This window comes from Copidosoma floridanum, unplaced genomic scaffold (genome assembly GCF_036245765.1).
Source record: "Copidosoma floridanum isolate Cflo_tuat_1 unplaced genomic scaffold, Cflo_Japanese_pri ptg000013l, whole genome shotgun sequence".
NCBI lineage: Eukaryota > Metazoa > Arthropoda > Insecta > Hymenoptera > Encyrtidae > Copidosoma > Copidosoma floridanum.
In genome coordinates, this window is record NW_028321890.1 from 5,868,839 (window position 1) to 5,889,160 (window position 20,322).

At 32.4% G+C, this 20,322-nt stretch overlaps 1 pseudogene; it reads right to left on the reverse strand.

The window, feature by feature from the left end:
- Nucleotides 1-2,254: 2,254 nt before the first annotated feature.
- Nucleotides 2,255-2,527, reverse strand: LOC106637227 (histone H4-like; annotated as a pseudogene).
- Between the last annotated feature and the right edge of the window lie 17,795 nt (nt 2,528-20,322).

The window sequence follows — 20,322 nt, forward strand, 5'->3', positions numbered from 1 at the left end:
ACGTCACTGCAAAAAATGCTGTTATCAGCTGGACTAAAAAGACAATTTTACAGTCTAAAAAATCTTTCAAATAAGGAATCAGCTTCTATGTTTTGAAATACGTTCAAAAGAACAGCCATAATATATAACAACTTGCACTAAGGAACAGAGCTTTTTAAAATAAAAATGAAAGATACGTTTTTCAAAACTGTTGTGGTAAACTTGCAAAACGTAAGAAATGCTTTATTTGTTACTAAGAATTCAATAGAATAGTACAAAATGTTATATCAATTCAAAATTTACATTATTTGACAAGAAGTAGCAATCCTTATAGCACAAAACATCTTATAACGTTTTTAGAACTTTTTTAAAACATTTTAAAAACCTAGTGTTCTACGGAGAAAAAAAAGGTAAAAATATTCGAAGGGAAAAACAGCAACATACTGCAGCCTTTTCCAGCTAAACCGTAAAAATACCGCATCAGTTGCGTTTCAATTGTGACAACATAGATCACAAGCAAAAAAACTTGACCAAAATAAGAGCTATGTAATATGGGTGCCAGACAATTTAAGGACCATTTGGCCGCGTCCTGTATACGGATGTGCAATTCAGGTCAACAGAATGAACTTCTTGGATGGCTGCCTTTGGACGAAATTCTTTACAGGTAACAAAATATATTGTCGAGTGTCGACTTGGATAACAAGCATCTCTATGAAATACCTCCAATTTTAAAAGGTCGCATCATTTAAAAAAAAAGTTTTAACGTAAAAAAATATAGGTTTTCTGTATGTGCAACACAGCAAAAAGCCTTTTACCAATAAATATTAATAAAAATTTATTCTCAGTAGGTGATACTCAACGAGTTAGTTTGCGATCACAAATATCAAAATCGGTCAGTATTGGGCGTCAATTATGGCAATTCAGTATCGAAAAAAACAAAAATTTAATAATTTTTTTATTTAAATTATAATCCTCCTACAGTTTTGATAGTTAATGTGGACATGTTAATTGCTGTCACATAACCACTGTAAGTTTAAAAAAAAAAAAAAAAAAACTAAATTGTTAAATAAAATGTATTTGCTTATTAAAAAAATCTTAAATGCTTAAACCAGTTTTAAGCAGTTCTCCCTATTAAAAAAGACTCTTTCACAGCTCATTTTTGTTGTTGTTACGTCTAGTTTACGTATCCGTAACAGCATTGCGATATACCCAAGACTTCTCTTGGGTGCTCTCGACTAGTAGCACAAGCACAGAAGAACTGTGCTCTCTCTTTCATCGGGCAGGTAGGGGTAGGAGAGCTTTTCTACCTAGCCTTTAACTTAGGCCCCGCTGACTTCTCACAACTTGAATATTACTTTTGACTTCAGCTACCTGTGTCTCTCGGTGGTTTATTGTACTAAGTAATTCGCTTACAAATGAATCGTAGCTGGGTACTCTTCGATTCCTGACCATGGCACTTTTTTCTGCTTATACTAGTAAAATTACTGTTTACATTATTATTTTCATTATTATTACTTTTTATTACTATTGTAATTATTATTATTATTAATTTTATTTTTATTATTATTATTATCATCATAATTATAACTATTATTATTAATATAAAATATCAGAGCCGTAATTAAATGCGCTTTAAAAATACTTAAACTAGAAGATACTCTTTTCTCACCTTCTTGCAGTAAGTATCAGGGTGCGATTTTTTTTTTCAAGAAAAAAACAAGAAATAATTCAATTACATGGGAAAAAATGACTAAGCTATGACTTGAACTAAAAAAATCGTAAAAAAATTAAGTAGCTATAAAAAGATTTATTAATTAATGAGCAGTTTTGGTATATAAAACTGGGCGTGTTTTTGATTTAGTCATGAATAATTTGCGCTGTAGCCCATTATGAGTACATAAGTAAATTCATTGTTGCAATTTTTAGCAAGATTTATATATTTGTTGATGATAATATTCATCTATCAAGAGTCCTAAATCCTTAAAAACACAGCAGTTTTTATAAGCTACTGCATGACATGAGAATAAGAATCGTGCACGCAAGATAGTTTACATACTGAAATCTGATATTGACAGTGGTGACATGGAGAATCTTGAAGTATACACTGCATACATCGAGAATCTTGAAGTAGCACCACTCTACTTCTTGATTCTAGATGTAAGAAAATTTTACACCCCAAATCCTGAAGTAAATATTTTGGATATGCTTTGATCGGGTGCGCAATCGACCGTATACCCCATATGCAACTTAATGTAGAAATTTCAAGATAGACCCATTATCTGTGAAACCGTAAAGGGCCTTGACGTTTTAACGCGTAGACAATATCCATTGACGTAACGGTTTTTCTTTTGGCATGCTCTGTGTAAGTCACTGCATTGCGAATGACGTTTTCAAGAAATACCTTTAATTTACCACGGGTTTCTTCATAGATGAGACCGGAGATTCTCTTGACTCCGCCACGACGAACCAAACGGCGAATAGCAGGCTTGCGATGATGCTTGGATCCACCTTTTCCCAGAACTTTACCTCCCTAACTGTGGCCAGTCATTGTGGAATTGGATACAGGTGTGATGCAATATTCAGACAGTTCTAATTCTCAACTGCATACATCAAGATTCTCAATGTATGCAGTGTATACTTCGAGATTCTCGATGTCACCACTGTCGATACCGGATTTCAGTATGTATACTACCTTGCGTGTACCTGCAGGTAGCACGAAAGCAAAAAATCGTGGTTGACTCAAAACATTTGTCGAGGTTGTTTGTTTTAACATTGCAACATATGTTGTTTTTTAAGTATACATGTATGCAATACTCTACTACAGCGTGGATGACTATGTTTTCTTTCTTTAAGTGTCTGCCTTTGGAAGAAGCAGATTTGGATAATACAAAGTAATTTAGTAATACGTTTTACAGTGGTGAGCGCTTAATGCTGTGTATCGTGCGTATAATGTCGGTAATTAGCTGTTGGCACAGTATGAAATCTTGCGAGTTCGTAAAGCAGTTTATTTCATTTTTTGATTAGAAAGTTGTGTACAATTTTTGTTTTCTTTATTGGCACTTGCATTTATTATTGTACTTATTAAAGAATATTTTGGTACTAGAGCCGTAATTATGTCTTCCAGTGCAAATGAAAATTGGAAGGGAAAATGAAAAAAGAGTAAATGCATTTTTGTTATAGCGTGGATAGTAGATCCTTTGCTTCAAGATTCATCATGTGCTATTACAGGCAAGATTTAATCAAGCACGTTGCAACAGAAAACATCAAATGAGGGCAAATATTAAAAAACAAAAAGTAATACCCCATCATGATTCTTTTTCTAATAAAATAATTTTTCAAGTTTAAGAGTTCAAATTAAAAATAGCTCTCTTCATAGCTGAACGTAACAAGCCAATTTACTTTGTAAATAACTTGATATTTTTTGTACAGGAGCTCTGCAAAAAATCAGTAATTGTGGAACAAATGGGCATAAGAAAAGACAAGTGTGCAAGTTTAATAAAAATAATTTGAGTGCCTGTAAGTTTAAAAAACTAGTGAGTACTTTTAAAAATCAAAGATTTTTTATTTAAGTCCATGAATTGACAGATATTATATTAAAAGAAGTTTTTTGCTTTGTGATTTTGAAGTGAAACTTCTTAAGGCGCACCTCATATGGAGAGTTAACCCGTGAAATGAGCGAGCAAACGCTGCACATATGTATTTATATATATTATCTGTACGTATACCATCTGCTCTTCAGGCAGGGGTTCTGTTTGTCTGTCTACCTTCCTCTCTCGCCATCTCTCTTGCATGCGCAGAATAAAGCGCCGCAATTACTCTATCGATAAATATGATATAGCTTTTCTCTTTTTATATATATATGTATATATGTATAGTAGATATTAAGTCGATCCAAAAAATCACTAGCGCAAACGAACGGAAAAATAGTCGAGCGGTCACCCATTCAACCACCAACCATGGCCAACTCTGCTGAACTTTCCAAATTGACGAGACTGCAACTCTACCACTGTGCCACCATGTCGGTAGTTGGCGTACCTACTAACACATAGTACGAATCGTAACGTGGCTGTTAAATGGGCAAACCTATGCGTCTGTTATAGCTTGAGTACTGTCAGGTAAATAATGTCTGACAGAAAACATCACTTGATCTCTTTGAAGTCTTCAAAAAACATAGTAAAAATCGTTATTGTTTCCTCTTTATTTTTTTGTATGTATATAAGTATATAAAAAAACGTACGTGAGATATAAAATATGTATAATACGACAACTAAACTTTTGCAAATGAGAATAAACCTTGTGTCTCCAAAGGGAAGCCAAATTGGCCAAAAATAACAATTTCTACGGGAGTAGTTTCCAAAAGTAGTACTATATGATCAACGCGCACAAATTAAGAGAGGTTAGACTGTGAATAAAAATTACTTTAATTTTTCAATTTTTCGACTGTAACTTTAAAAGAAAAAGTCAAAAAAAATTTTTAATTTAGTGTAGCATGTTTGAAAAATTAATATGGACGTTGACAAAAGGTTTGAGAAATTTTTTTTACAACATTACCTTGCGAAATTAAAAAAATAGTCGTATCTTGAGAAAGAAGCCAAGTAGGCCAAAGATAGCTTCACTCATCAAAAATTTGTATTAAGGTGCAAAAATATGTTAAGCAGATTTATACAAGTAATCGTAATAATTTAGAAAAAAAGCAGTCATATCAAATGCAAAGTTAAAACTTTCATATCCTACCTATAAATTAATTTACTTTCTGTTTTTTATATTGTATTATAAGAAAAGTTGTCACGTAACCAATACCTACATAGTTTTTATTAATTTTAGGATCAGTAAAAATTAGTTAAGCAAGGATTAATTTCAATATTAAATTATAAATTTTTGTAGAATACGAATGAAATAAAATATTGTGTTTTTTGAATTGAAAATAGCTATGAGTCTATTGTTTTCCTTAATCTCAATAAAATATAGTGGATTATTTTACTTTTATGGTAGCCAAAACTTTAAAAAATTCTCATTTGTTGGATACGGAGATTCGAACAAGAACTTATTGTACACATACGATGTCATATCAAATGCATAAATATTAATTACACATAAAAGAAATTTATATCCCTCGTAATGAGATAAAAGTATCTTCTTTCGGATCAGTATAGTGAGAACTTTTATTTTATTCTGCATTACATGACCAACAATTTGTACATGTGCTAAATATATAACAGCAAGCATTAAAGCACTGAGATTGCGCAAATCATAACATTAGTTGTATATTAAGGTTTATATATTCTATGCACGTCTGTGATCAAATATGTAATAGTTTTTAAGTTTTCCCTTTTTTACTATGGGATTCTAAAAGTTCTATTAAAATAAGGTGTACTTCAATTTTTTTAGTTATTATTATACCGAGTTAAATAATATTTTAGTTAGAAGTTTCACTTTTGCCAGGGGTCCCGAGGCCCACACCTAACTTTTTTAGTCCAGTTTATGTAACTTATGCTTTTTTCGTATAATAAGTTTATTCAGGAAGAACTTTTTATTAATAAATGAATTTTTTTAAAGTTACATAGTTTTTTAAATGTTTTTTCAATTGAAGTGGTAGCTTAATTATCTCTTTCTTAGTAATTTAATTATTTTTTAATTTTTTTTAAAAAAAGGTGCCCTGATACTGACCGCAAGGAGGTGAGGAAAGTGAGGAAAGATCTCCAAACTTTAGTATTTTTATGGCATATTTAATTATGGCCCTGATATTTCCGGATATTTCATCTTAATAATATTTAAAAGATTAATAATGATCATAGTTGTACTCAAAATAATTATAATGATAATGTTAATAAAAAAAAAAATAATAGTGATACTAATAATATTAATAGAAAAAAGTGCCATTGTCAGGTATCAAAGAGTACCCAGTTACGAGGTATGCTTAAGCAAAATACTTAGTCCACTCAACTATCAAGAGACTCAGATAGCTGCAGTCAGAAGTAATATTTAAGTTATGAGGAAAAGGTGGGCCTAAGTAAAAGGATAGGTGGGGGAGGGCTCCCTTACTCCTATCTGCCCAGTGAGAGAGAGAGAGAGCGTGGTTCTCCTGCGTTTGCGCTACTAGCTGAGAGCGACAGAGAGCACTCAAGAGAAGTCTTGTGTACATCGCCATACTAATCTGTAACTGGCTTAGTTTTCTTTTCCTTTTTTCTTAAAAAAAATTACGTTTCAACTTTACATAACCTTTACATAACCTTTACATAACTAACATTAAAATCTAACATTTGCACGTTGTTACCAATTTGTTTTAAATTTGTTATAAGCAATTTAAAAAAAAAAAGTTTTGGCATTTTTTTATGGAAACAAAATTGTTGATGAATGTTTCTGACGAGAAATGACGTCTGTCTCGCCAAAATGTATTAACTTAGCTTCCCTTTCATTTTCACAATTGTCTTTACTTCTTAAAAAGGAGTTCTTATGAGCAACGTGAGAGATTTTAAATTGTGGAGAATGACCAATACAACCACTGTTTATAAATGTTTTTAACATTTTCATTAGTCGATTTGTGCAGGTTTTTACTGCGTTTGCGAATATTTTATTAAAATCTTCTCACTAAAAATGCTAGAATTGTATTCTGTTTATCAGTATACTAGTACACAAATACGTCAACTTTTTCCACGAAAAATGCCAAAATTTTTCTTTTTTCCTATAAATTTTTTATAGCAAATTCATAAACTATTTGGTACCAACGTGCATACATTAGTTGCTAAAAGATCGTCATTCCACCCCAACGTAAAAAACGCAATTATCAAAATTACATGAGAATTGACCGAGATACAGCATTTTTTTCGGTCAATCAAATTTGAAGTTGCTTGATCAAAAAAGAGTTAAGGAAAAGATTTTGATGTGTTCTAATCAATCGTGAAAAATGTGACTTATAAACATTTAAATTAGACAGTGTTAAAAATTATATTTTGAAAATTAGTTTGTTAAATAGCAAACTTCAAGGCTGTAACCAGCTACCCTGTCAAATGCTTACGTTTCTTATTAAACAATTTAAAAAATTGGCGTAAAAAACAATTCAAAAAACTATCTCGACATATAATCATTTCACAACTAACTTTTTTTTTAATGCATAGAAAAATATCAGCCATAAAAATATGTAACATAATTGCCAGTGTGATAATTTGCTCAGAAGATACTCGCAATCAACAACACCCGAGATCGTTGCACTTTGTAAAACGCGATTTTTTAAATACTGACTGACTTTGATATTTCTGGTCGCAAACTAACTGGTTGAGTGTCACCTACTAAACATAAATTTTTAATAATATTTATTGTTAATATGCTTTTAGCTTTGTGACATATACTGGAAAACTGTATTTTTTTGCGAAAAAACTTTTTTTTTAAATGATTCGACCTTTTAAAATTGGAGTTATTTCGTAGGGACGTTTGTTGTCCAAATAGACATTAAAAAATATATGTCGTCACCTGTAAGGAATTTCGTCCTGATACTTTTATAACTCTGTTAGCTTTACTAGAATTAATAAGAACTTTTAAACGGTACTAACAAGTTTAAAAATTATAAATGACTAGCGTCCCCCTCCCTCGTCTCATCTTTGCCTGAGACTCACTAAATGGAGCACCGTTGTATAATGACATGTAATGGTCAACGTGTTCAGATAAAAATTTTATTTCTATTCCTGACACTTCCTAGAACAAAATTTTTCTTATTAAAGATATATTTGCTCCTAATCCATATAGTTTATTAAGTCAAAGAATAAGCTGTTAAAAGTAAAAAAAAATATAATTATGCTAATATCTACCAGGCATTCTTTATGCCATAAAAAAGTCATTGCCCCTAAAAAACCGTTGATTTTTAGTTTTTCCCGTGTAATCTACGAAAAGGGCTATTTTTTTAAGCTGTTAACACTTAAAACTCACACAAACTGTACAATTAAAAATAAGTTGTTTTTTTTATCTCATCGCTTTATTATTAGAACAATAAAGTCCAGGTGCTAACTATCTACATTTTTTACTGTCACAAAAATACACATACATACTGTACCTATTCAAAAATCTGAAAGATTTAAAAGATTACTGTGACGATACAATCAAAAGCTGATCTCTTGCAACAAATTCTTTCCTTTTCGATTTTGACGATACTGTTCTGATCTTTATAAAAGCTCTGCATCCATTTCTTAACGCCTAAAATTGTATTTATTAGATGCATTTCAAGAGTTACTTCCAATTGGCCCTCTTGCAACTTTTAGTATGATTGAAACTATTGTGAACCTTAAAGGCTGTTAAAGTAAACTTTTTCTTGATTGAAGTTTCCAGCAAACGTGAAATTTTTTAAACTGATTATTGACACTTTCTAGATGATTTCGGTATAGTTTTTGTCTTAAAAAAATTAGTAGCAATATTAATAATTAAGCTTAAAGTTGAACGAAAGTACGCTAGCTTTTTACATTTGTTAAGTAGGGTCTGCTAGGTGGCATGGACATAAAATTAAAGCTACCTACAATAGAATGTAATAAGTGTAGTTGTAGAATGCTGAAACCTCTCAGCAATTTTTAAAATCAAACAAGATTCTTAGGAGAAAAAAATTAATTTTGACAGTTTAACACTTTGTTGAAAGAAATGTTGCGTCACAACATTTATAATGTACATATTATATATAATGTGTCTCTGTTATTCAAATTTTCTACCTTATATCAGTGCTTGCGTGCATATACAAATGCGTTTCTGTGTGTATGTGTGTTAGGAGCTAGGACCCAAAGACTTAGCGTGGTGGCAGCACCTATAGGCACTGCGCTGCTATCACTTAGGATAACTGCTCAGCCGATCTTAACCGATATAAGTTGACTAGCTCGTACAGCGTGTGGAGCTCCCTTGCACCTTCTTTTTTTGTTTCTTATTGCACAACAGTTTCATTGTCCAACGTACAATAGATTAAAAATCCCTAGTATTTATCGGTCCACTAACGTGGCCTCATTGTGAGTTGAATATTGTACAATCTCTTACATCTGTGATCACACTTGTAAGAAAAGTGAGAATGTGTCATTAACCCGTGCTAACGTGTATGGCTACGTGTGTGACGATTTTTTTACGTTTCTCTGATTCAGTGTAGTTTTGATTCTCAATTTTGTCAATAAAACGTTTGTAATGCCATAGAGGTTTTTTTTCTAAGAAAAATTGTTTACGTATATTTTTTAATATACTTAATTAGATTTTCGTAATTAGATATTTATAAGTATTGCATAAAGTAAATAAAGCTTGGACGAACTAATTGGATGCAACAAGGCGTTCATGAAATTGATTAATAAGGCCACTTATTTTCGCAGAATAAACAAGCCCAGACTGTTCATAGTGCCTCCTATAAGTTTTAGAAGCTCTATCTCGTTTTCCTTTCCCTTGTTTGATCACTAAAAGAGTGACAACACGCAAGTGCAAGTGTGATATTGTTTATTAGAGATTAAGAAAACGCGCGCGATAAAGCACCACCATTTTAACTTTGAATCATTACATCAAAATCAATAATTAATAATCCTTAAAATAAGCAGCACTTTTTGTTGTCCTTCTAGTAAGTTAATTAAAAAAAAAATTATTAACTAAATGAAAAGGTTAAAGACCTAATTCTTTAATGTACAAGACTTTGATAGTCTCTTAATAACTCAGACTTCAGTATCCATAATGTATCTTTGTTAAAAAATTAAGAAATTTATACAGTTAATTTATGTTTACATCCTGTAAAGATTATGCAATTTAGTCACTTTATAAAAAAATTATTATTGCTATCACTCACAAAAAATTAAATCGTTATCGACGTCTGCTTCAATACTCATTAGCTTTAATTTGTGATTCACAGAGTCAAGAGTTGTATTAGCTTCTTAATCGTATTTAAATTATATAACATTGATCAACAAATGTCCTAATAACGGGTCACTAAGGCGTTACTTTTATTTTAACTAAGCTCATAATGCTTCCATACCACTGGATACTAAATCAAATACTTTATACACTTTAGATAGTCAGCAAAACTATTTTGTTTTCACTTTATCAATGCTGCTTTTAAATTCTGGGTACTGACTATTAATCTATTAATAAAGCATTTTACAAAATTGATTTAGATCTTGTAAGACAAAAATCGCACTTAAGAAAAGAACCACGCATTATTAGCTGACGTCTTATAGTAAATAGGTAAATAGAAAAAAGTTAATTTTTTTGAAAAGTTGCAATTATTTCTTATAATACTGTACCATAATAAAACACTGTATCTTGTAAATGCATAACTTCTTAGTGTTATAGAAATAATTAAAATTATTTTTTATGGTGAGCATGAAGTCAGATTGCGTTAATAAAGTGTATCTATAAGAAACGACCAATTGATCTGTCTTGGGCAACTATTTTAACTTTTTAGAGAGATAAAAGTAATAATTTTGTAAAAGTGGTAGGTACCACAGTATTTTTTTGCAAACAATGTACGGAGTTAGGTAAACAAACAATTATATAAACAGGTTGAGTGAGAAGTGAAGTGAAAATGTGAATAAGTAACATCAATGAAATTAGTAATATACTGACACAACTGAGTGTTTTTTTGCAGCTAATTTATTAAAAGACTTTTTCTTATTGATGTGGCTCCCGCTATACTATATATTACAAATTGAAAAAATACATACAAAACTGACTGCAGTTAATTTTGCATTTTTAAATTAATAGTTTCAGTTTACCAAATATTCGAGTATGTATATGGGTTATTAAAAAACACAAAAATCACTTTATATGGATCGAATTTATTTGATGGTTTTGCGATTTAATAATTTATTATTTTTGCTGTAAATGCTATGAATTTATAATTTATGTTTATTGTAACATTCAAAACTCATATAAAAAATAATGGTAGCCTTAAAACTTTTCAAAGAACCAAAGAAGGTTTGCCAAAAAAACTGCCCCGTGCAAGGAGGTTCTATCAGAAAATAGCACCTAAAATGTAGTGGAGTAGCCAAATTGCTAAATTTTCTACAAGATAGTCCCTTTATTATTGAATTGACAACTTTTTTTACGTTGAAAGATTTTTTCCAATGTACTCGTTGCTCTAACAATAAATTTAAGCTATGATACGTCGTCTGCTTGCCCGTGCATCTCGCTAGGAAGGGCGTGCCAAGCTGCAAGGAGTGTGTGTGACCTAGCGTGGCATTTCACATCTTTGTAATGTGCCACACTGCCAAACACGCGATACTCTATCGTTAAACATCATCGTTTGTACAATGGTAATACCAACGAAGAGCTTGAATGTTTTGTAAATTTTTAATTTAATATAGTTAAGTGAGTTTAGTCTATGTTTTTCTAGAAAAGTATGGGGTAACAATGTATATAAGAAGGTAGAAGACATAGGTAGGTTACATTTTCATACCTGTTTAATATTAATACGTCATACTTCACCATACAAAGCAAATTTTAGCACAAGATAAGGATTAATTATGTCTTTGAATGTAAGATACAGTGAAAAAAAATCAGAAATTTGTCAAAAAGTACATACAACTAAGCATTAAATTTTCAGGACTGCGCGTTTACGTGTTTGTTTGTGGACACCAGCGTAAATAAGCAAGTCACTTATCAGAATGTTTTTTTAGTTAGCATGTAATTCATATTAAATAGTAACAAGGTCAAAATGTTCCAACGTAAAGTAATATACATTGAATTATGTAGTATACAAAATTATGTAATAACCTTTCAGTTTAAAAATCATATATATATACACACACACATATATATATATATATATGTATATTTGCATAAAAGTAATACAAGGGACTAAGATTAGTTTTACATGCTAAGACTTAATTAACTTTACTTTTTCACGATAACGTATTCTTAATATTGCTTAGTACATACTTAATTTGCTTTCGAATGTTAAAGCAATGAATATCACGAAAACAAATCAAAGCGTTTAGTATTTTTTATTTTTTTTCCGAAAATAATAAACCATACATAAAAAAATACATTTAAATACAAGAATGGCAGATCTTAACAAATAAAATTTTCTGTACAAAATCATTACTGTAAGCTCTAGCAAGCCTTTTAAGTATTTCTGTCATGTCTTACAAATGGAATTATTGTGTTAATTAAGAATCGACACACGTGCCTTTAATGTTTTTACAATTTAATCATTCCAATAACTTACCTTTCAGATGACGATAAAGGCTGCTCAGAGAATTCGTTATTACTTTCTAGTTCAATGGAGTCACAGATACCTGGACATGAGATTAGGGATTCCTGTTCATGCACTGGTACTGTTAATTTTGTACTGCTAATCGCTCTTTTGTGCATGCTTGGGCTAATGGTTTTTTGGTTTCTCGGAAACAATAACGGTATGATATATGCAGTGATTTATCTATGAGTTATCTTAAATTTTCTTTTGTCTTTATGAATTTATATAGTAAATATACTGTCGTAGACTTCACAAAGTTTTTTTTTATTACTCTATGTTTTTCCTACTGGCTAAGAATTTTTTTTTCCTTAAGAATACTAAGTATTATTTTATCACAAGATGGTTATAGATTTTGACGATGCTTGTACGTACTTTGAGATGAATATTATAAATGCACAAAGAAAACTATGAGAGCAGAAAATAAATAATTATTTTTTATAAAAAGCTTAAATTGTTTGCAGTAAGAATCGATCTAGCTTTTTTCCCCCTTATTCCAGGCCATTTTTCTAGCCTTTCAATACATATTAAGATGTTATACGTAATACTCAAAAAGCTTAGACATCAAGACTTTTTCTTCTACTCAAAGTCTTAAAGAGGCAGGCTTAATAGTTAAGTAATCATTTGCTTATGATTTTTAATCTTTATTAACAAATTTGAAATGACGATTCAACAATTAAGTTTAACAAATATCGTATGGTTGCTAAAGAAGCTCAATATTAACATGAACATAAACATGAGATTCTGACGTAAAAGGAAGTTTTATAACTGTGAAATATATATTTGGCTCTTGTAAATAAAATTCCAGCGTATGCGTAGTAGTAAGCAGTTGAAACTCTGTGACGCTGCACTGCAGCAACGAAAAACTATAGCTTGCTTTATCCTCGTGCGATGAGTCTGTTTATATGTTGAAGATTGACGTTAGTGAATGGACTGTATGATTTTAATTTTAATTATTACTGGATACGTAGCAAGGAAAATAGGGAAGATGAGAAAGTTTGTAGCAATGACCAAGTCGTCTCTCACTTTATTAGAACACTGAACACTAAGTTTAACGAAAACAAATTTATTTAATACTAATTAACTCCTTTTTACATTACAAAAAAATAAAAATATTAAAAACTTTTAGAATTTATAAAAAGTTATCAAAGGGAAACTAAAGCGACTCATAACAATGCGTATAGCTTAAAGAGCAGACGTGAACTGGCTCTCGGAGTGCAAGAGCCTAGAATTCTTACATGCATGCGTGCTCATACATTTATACAAGTACACACATATTATCTTATTCTGTCCTGTTCGCGAGCAGTAGTCAGCGGACTCCTTTAATAAGCTTACGATCGTGAAAGTACTTGACTATCAGAAACAGATAACAACAAGAAAAATTGAAAGTCTTTGATATCAACTATAGAAATTGATCAAACAATAATTAAAAATTTCAATTATTACAATAGCAGCTCAAAGGAATATAAAGTAAAATAAACAACAATGGGTCACTAGCTTTATAACTAATTAAATTAAACGCAAATTCATCAAATTTTCAAAAATAAAGGCCTACGTACTACCATAAGAGAGCGCCTTCTCTTTTACAAATCTTTCATTATTCACACGCAAGAGAATAAGTTTAGTCACTGGCTGCTCGAGAGTCGCAAGAGCTAAGTAAAGTTTAACAACGTGGACCAAACCATCTCTGCCAGGTAATACTTCTGAACGTGAAACAGCGAGAAATGATAGAACGAACAGATCGCCTACCTCGAAGTACCTAAAACTTATCTCTCAATGTATTGAGAGTGAGTTGCGTACCTTTATAAAGCGTGAGAAGATGATATTTACGTATTATAAGGTTAACAAAGTGATCACCAGTTGCAAGATGATGGAATGTTTGCTAAAGTTGGTGAGACACGATCGACTTATTCTACCCCCTGCTCGAAGTAATGAATGAATTTATACTGGTTTGAGTAAAAGGGGAGGACTATTTCAAGGTAGAGTGACGACAGTATCGCTTTCTTGGTTAATTAGGTCCAGAGTATTTTCAAAGATCTCATATTCTAGTTTAAAATACAACATTCGATGATACTGAATGGAAATAAACTCAGCATTTTCCAACTCATCTGAACTTAAAACAAGGCTTTTGGTCTCAAGAGGACTATGAGTTTGCAATCGAGAAAGGTAAAGATTAGACACTGTTGTGTACTTTGACGATTGTCGATAAAGCATGAGACGATAAACTTTAAAACGAAACTCCAAAATAAACTTAGGAGGATAAAAGTTCCAACGTGGGATAGAGATAGACTTGGGGCGAGGTACTTCCTCCGTTTCCCAAAATCTTCGTACTAACTGATTAAGCTCAACATCCAATGTACGATATTGTGAGCGAACAGTTAAATTAGCTGAATGTTTCGCTACGGAGCCAGATATGAGCCATCCCAAAGAAGTAGCAATGGCAATGGGATCGTCAAATCGACCCTTACTAACACCGTTTTTTAAAATAATTGCATGAATATCAACTCTTAAAAGTAGGTCAATTTTATCCAACCTTGTGATTTCAAGATCAGCTAGGTCTACACCAATTAAATGGCGAAAACTGCAATCATCCTTAATCAACGGTGTTTGGTAGGAAAAAACCTTATTGAGGACTAAAGCATCTCCCTTAAACTCAATCAAAGACTCTAATCAAGGTTGCATTTTAAAGTGGATCTTACTTTTAGAAGAATCAACGGAAACTCTACCAGTTCTATTGAGCTTCATGTTACTTTTCTCCTTTTTAAGGTTTAGTAAGTCACACAACGAACGAGAGATTATCGAAATCTGCAAAGCTTGGTCAATCAGAGCTTTAGCTAGCAGTCTAACACCAGTAGGTCTAATGACGTAAGCTCTAGCAGTAGCTAGCAAAACTCCAAGACCCTTAGAGCAAAGAGTGTGAGTGTGATGAGTGGACTCTTCATCATCGGTGGACTCACAATCTTTAAAATCAGCACAATAATTAGAAGAATCCGATGAGTCAACCTTTGGTTCGAAGAGATCACTGTGTAATAATGAGTGATGCTTCTTGCTATAGATAATGCAGGATCGATTAGACTTAAAATCTTTAGCCAAGTTGTGTCCTAAGCAATTCAAACATAAACGAGATTTGAAAATCAGATCTCTTTTTTCATTCCACAGCTTGGACTTGAAAGAAGGGCACTGATAAAGAGGATAATTACTTTGAAAATCAGGACAAGATGACAATTTTAATTCAGTAACGTGAGAAGATCCCTTTAAGCTATTTCTTTTAGAGGCACAGATCTGAGCCTTAACATTAAATGACTCTAATTTAATGATTTCTGACTTAATAAAATCTCTAACTTGGTTTAGAGTGGGTGCGGCAGTAGAATTACTTAAGGTCCGTTGCCAATTTCGTTCCATGTTATTATCAAGTCCATCAATTATCCAGGCGATGTAATAATCAGTGGAGCCTAAGTCTCTACCTAAAGTAACTAACGAATCAATTGAGCTAACGATATCCTATTGTATGCGCTTCAATTCAGCACAAGAATAAAGTTTCATAGGTTTAGAACAGAGGATTATCGAAGTTAAAGAGTGAAAAAGACGACGCTGACTATCAAAAGTGTTAACGAGAGTATCTCAAGAATTCTGATATTGCTGTTCAGTGACGGCAATACTTTAAATTTAACTAAGCGCTTCTTCAGACGGATTTGCTGTCAAGTGGGGAAATTTAATGATCGCTGGAACATCTTTTCTTCGGTGAACTAAAGCCCTAAGCAGATCACGAAATTTTTCCCATTCAGAGTTATTTTCAGAAAACTTAGGCAATTTAGTTTTTCGAAGTGAAAAATTTGCTCCAGCAACCGGAATAGGAGCTGGAGGAGCAAGGAGGGGGGAGGAAGGTTAGAATCTGGTGGAAACGATCCAACAAATTCTAAAAAGTCTCTCTTTACGTTAAAATAAGTATCGATAGAGATATCATACAACTCTGAAGTGAAATACTTGTGGGTTTTATCTAATTCATCTAAATTAAGAATTTTCGAATGAGCTAACTTTAAGTTAGAAAGGTAAAATTTCACTGCTTCCAAATACAAACGAATTTTCCCTTTTGTCATTTTAGCTTTACCGAGCTTCTTAAAAGTATCGAAAGAATTAACAATTCTCTTGTGGCGTTTAAGCTGCTCATTGTAGAGAGCTTCCATGTTTTCTGACTAAAATATAACTAATCAGTCTCAACTAAAATTGTTAAGAGCTCGACTCAGAAGCAAGAGCTAAATTAGAGAGAATTGAGCCAAGATTCAAAGTAGGCTATATAACCATAGGGAAATAAATTACATAAACAATAAACTACAAGAAAATTAATTATATATCCTGTTTCAACACATATGAGGCAGTGATAAGTATTTCCTGACAGAGATGATCGGTTTCACTCAGTAAACCATCCACGACTTAATCTAAAATGAAACCAAGTACCTTACAACAGTGCTAGATTATTTTAATTCGAGATGCAATGATCGCAACAGTATGCAAACTAAAGTGATACATTTAACTATCATATTTGGACATCCTCTAACTCAGTAGCTGACTAAGAACTTATCTAGTGTGATGACAAGCAAACTTGAGCGTCCGTCAACAGGCAAGACCCCTTGAGGTGGCGACAAGCGAAGACACAGCTTACGATGGCTTCGTACAAAGGCAGATAATGCGACAGTCAATGCGATGATTGTATATTATTTCACGTATATCAGTCAATAATAGTTATTTAATAGGAAAAAAACAGTTCTCCGCTGGTGAGTTCACGTCTGCAAGCTTGATACAATCCAATTCAAAGACAAAGGTAACGCAACGCTATACTCTAATACAAGATTTACTGATACTATTATATAGAGTAGTGTAAGTAAGAGAGAGGTAACGAGTGCTTGAGATGTACTATGCACCTGTATATCTCTTCCAAATCAATTATTACGTGTACTCTTTACTGGGATACAAAGACTGAAACTGATACGTTAACCTATACGTATGCTTAACACAAAGCAAGCGAGCGAAAGCAAAACAACAACACAAGGTACCCAGCACGCACCGATCTACTATAATAGAGCTAGGAAGAGAGTGACAAGTTGCAGAAGTCAAAGATAGCCAAAGTATGTGCTTTAAAACCAACTCAAAATGGCTGCTGCACGACACATAACTAAGTAAAATGACGAAAAGAGATGTTTAACTAAGGTGACTTGCCCCGCTCTACCACTACAGATCTGGCTCGAAGGACTAATGTTGAAGATCAACGTTAGTAAATGGACTGTATGATATTATGAATCCACAAAAGAAACTATGTGAACAGGAAATAATTAATCATTTTTTATTAAAAAGTTTAAATTGTTTGCATTAAAATTTCATCTAGCTTTTTTTCCCCCTTATTCCATGCTATTTTTCTAGCCCTTCAATACATATTAAGATGTTATATGTAATACTCAAAAAGCTTAGACATCAAGACTTTTTCTTCTACTCAAAGTCTAAGAGAGGCAGGCTGAATAGTTAAGTAATTATTGGCTTATGATTTTTGATCTTTAGTAATGAATTTGGAATGACGATTCGAGAATTAAGTTTAACAGATATTGTATGGCTGATAAAGAAGCTCATTATGAACATTAACATAAACATGAGATTCTGATGTGAATGGCAATTTTATAACTGTGAAATAAATATTTGGCTCTTGTAACTAAAATTCCAGCACATGCGTAGTAGTAAGAAGTTAAAACTCTGCGGTGCTGCACTGCAGCAACAAACAACGTATAGCTTACTTTATTCTCGTTTGAACAGTCTGTCTATATGTTGAAGATAAACGTTAGTTAATGAACTGTATGATTTAAATCCTTATTATCACCGGATACGTAGCAAGGGAGGGAGAGAAGATGAGAGAGTTTGCAACAATGACCAAGTCGTCTCTCACTTTATTAAAACACTGAAAACCAAGTTTAACGGAAACCAATTTATTTAATTTTAATTAACTTCTCTTTACACTTCAAAAATAAGAAAATATATAACGCTTAGAATCTATAAAAAGTTATCAAAGGGAAACTAAGGCGACTCATAACGATGCGTATAGCTTTGAGAGCAGACGTGAACTGGCTCTCGGAGCGCAAGAGCCTAGAAGTCTCACATGCTTGCGTGCATATACATTTATACAAGTACACACATATCATCTTATTCTCTCTTACTTACGAGCAGTAGTCAGCGGACTACTTTACATAACCTTACGATATCAAAAGTACTTAAATATCCAACACTTTACACACTCCTTGCTTTCGTATATCATTATTTAATTACATTTTGCTTTGTTTCAGTTCAGCTCACGTTTGTATTTTTGACTGTAAAGACTAAAGATAGCTTATACTTAAAATAATAAGAATGAGCGTGTTCGTATTTTGCAATAAGAGTGATAGTGTTGTACATTTTACTGTCTGATCATAAACCCATACGTTGATACTGCTCACAGGTAATGGGACTTTAGAATTGTTGTATAAATTGGAATGTAAGACCTTTCTAGCCTCCAATTTTTCTCTGTGATTGAGACGATCTCGCGTTTTCTCGCGTTGTTTTTGCTCACCGTATTATATTTGGCCTCTTCTTCTTACAGGCCATCGACAAGGTGGCGTCGAGGGTAGCATTATCCACCGGTAAGACCAAGCAGATTAAGAAGATGATAACTGGCAGGGTGAGAAAAATTGTAAAAAACATAAAGAAGAAAGGAAGTAAGTAACTAATAATGATACTATAGTGTCTTTGTCGGCCAATAAGTTGACATAATAAGTTTTGTCTTTCGTTGTTTCAAAACTGAAATAGTTCAAGACTGGTAATGATGGATATTACAGACATGATAAATATATTAGAACATAGGATACGTGAAAAGTTTCATAATAATATAAAGCCAGTACTCGGTAATTTTCAAAGTTTAACAGCCAGCAAGTGTTTTTTTTTGCGCGAGGCAGGTTTGCATTGGGAAACGAGAATTTTCTTCTAGCTGCTACAGCTATAGCTACCGCTGAGAAAGACGCCTTAAGGTAAGGAGAGGAACTCTCGTATTGGCCATGACTTGTATTTTATCAGGCTGGGCTTGTGAATAACTTTTGGCAAGCTTGATATCTGATGGCGTGCACAGAGCAGCCATCTTAGATAGACTTTTGTTTAACTTTTAAAGTCTCCATACAGTGTGGCCTCGATCCTTTCGCGTGAATTTTCATGCTCAGTCTAAAAGTAAATGATGACTCAAACCAAAATTCAGGAATTTAAAATTTTCGATTTTGGTATAATGTGCATTAGCACATCGCAATAATAGGCAGAATATATTTTTAATATGAAGTCACTGGATACGCTGTCAGAAGTATATAAAAGAATGAAGAAGAACATAGAAAAATTTAACGAAGTGATGGTGACAAGCAATGAAGACGCAGCATTGTTGTCATCTTACGATAGTGTGTCATATCTTAGAAACATTATTATTCTGCCCTCATTATACATATGATTGTGTTAGATCACGTTGGAACTGTGCTGTTTTTGTGAATGATTTTAAACATGTTGCGTTCGCATGCTCAAGTCATCTGCTGTATCTCGTCCCATGGGTGGTGCGCATGCATTGCGCTCGTGTATGCGTGCTTGCTCATGTTTTCTGATGACACAGCTTGTGTTCGACTGGTTACTGAAAAATAGTATATGTAACTTGATCTAAGTTACAATAGAAAATACGCGTAACGATTACGATGGAGAAGAACTGTTTCATCTAATAAAAAAGTGTGGTGGTGTAACTTACACAATCCCTAAACATTAGCAGCACATTCTAGTTAAAGGTTTGTTAGATAGATTAAAGATTGAATATTTCAAAACAGTAAGTAACGTGCAAACAAGGATTTAAATATAGACATAAACATAGGGAACCCTTAACAAGATGGCAAATAAAAAATTTGAAAAATGAAAAAAAAGATTTTATTAATATCTCATCTAAAGACAAGAATAAAGATTTGAGAGAAAGAAAAATTATTAAATTGATACCTTATCTAAATACAAGACTAAAGATTTAAGAAACGGTAAGAGAAATTTCACCAATACCTATCCTAACAATAAGCTTACAGATTTAAAAAGTAAGAATTCATATTTAATTGATACCATGATAAAGATTGGTG